This window comes from Olea europaea, unplaced genomic scaffold, assembly GCF_002742605.1.
Source record: "Olea europaea var. sylvestris unplaced genomic scaffold, O_europaea_v1 scaffold16401, whole genome shotgun sequence".
NCBI lineage: Eukaryota > Viridiplantae > Streptophyta > Magnoliopsida > Lamiales > Oleaceae > Olea > Olea europaea.
In genome coordinates, this window is record NW_019234055.1 from 1,236 (window position 1) to 2,418 (window position 1,183).

The following is a 1,183-nucleotide window of genomic DNA, read 5'->3' on the forward strand; positions in this document are numbered from 1 at the left end:
CAATACTAGATTCTTACACCACTCAAGTTTGGTTAGATTTTACTACTTGCACTTCAACATATTAATAGATGAGGATTCTCTCTTCTTCTTCTTCTTCTTCTTCTTTTTTTTTTTTCACTGCTTCAACTTCTAGGAATCAACCAAGTTACTAACCCCTTATCAAGGGTCCAATATTTTTTCTTTTAACAAAACATCCAAGTGTCAATTTAAATTTCACTACATTTTAACTTGTAAGATCAGCAACCCACTTCACAAGTGACGAATACCATATGTTCTCATCTATCTGTGATCATGATATTCATACCTCGATAATTTAAGATTTATTCATATGTTACTCTGACTTGAATCTACGGACTATATCAATATATAGAGTAATAATTCAATTAAATAATAGATTGACCATATTTAAAATAAATTAATCATATTAAAAGTGTTTAGTGCAAAATCGATTGGATTTAGGGATAACACTTACAAACTCATACTTGCACCAGATCCAATCACTTATATTTTTTATACCATAAGAGTCTATATGGCGATCATATTTATACTGATACAACTCTTTGTCAATGAATTTGCAATATTATTACTTGTAGGAATTCATTCTTTACTTACATCATTTCTTTGTATTATCTCTTTGATGAGATAATATTTTCTTAATGTAACGCCCCAAATTCTCTAGCAACCCGGAACGTTACCAAACGTGAATTGATTAATAAAGTGCTTGAGGCAAATACATTTTAATATAACGAGGAATTCAGTAAAAATTGAACAACCCTAACAAAAGGTAAATTAAATTAAATAACATATGCGGAACAATTTGGAATCATATCTTTTATCAAACATTAATAAAAGTAGTTCTAACAAATAATAAAAATAGGACTAATTGAAAGTTATGACGTGACTCGCAATTGAGTCTAAATTTAAAAATAATAATAATCAACTGTTAATAAATATTCTAGTGTTTCTAAAAGTTAAAGTACCTCATGATGGAGATCCATTGGTCCAATATGCATCCATCCACGGCCGTCCAATATACTAATTTCTACCTGAAAATTGTAAATAGAGAGGGATGAGTATAACAAATTATACTCAATGAGGTGCTTGCTACTCCACATTCAAATCAAACGTGAAATTATGCATAAATTCTCTTACCAATATAACATGAGAATTATCACACCATGAC

The 1,183-nt window shown here is 29.4% G+C and overlaps 1 long non-coding RNA gene across 1 annotated transcript; it reads right to left on the reverse strand.

Moving 5' to 3' along the window:
* Positions 1 to 806: 806 nt before the first annotated feature.
* Positions 807 to 1,183, reverse strand: LOC111377340. Its single transcript, XR_002699701.1, has 2 exons — positions 1,153 to 1,183; positions 807 to 1,046 (listed from the first exon to the last, which is right to left on the reverse strand). It is a non-coding gene; the product is annotated as an uncharacterized LOC111377340 (long non-coding RNA).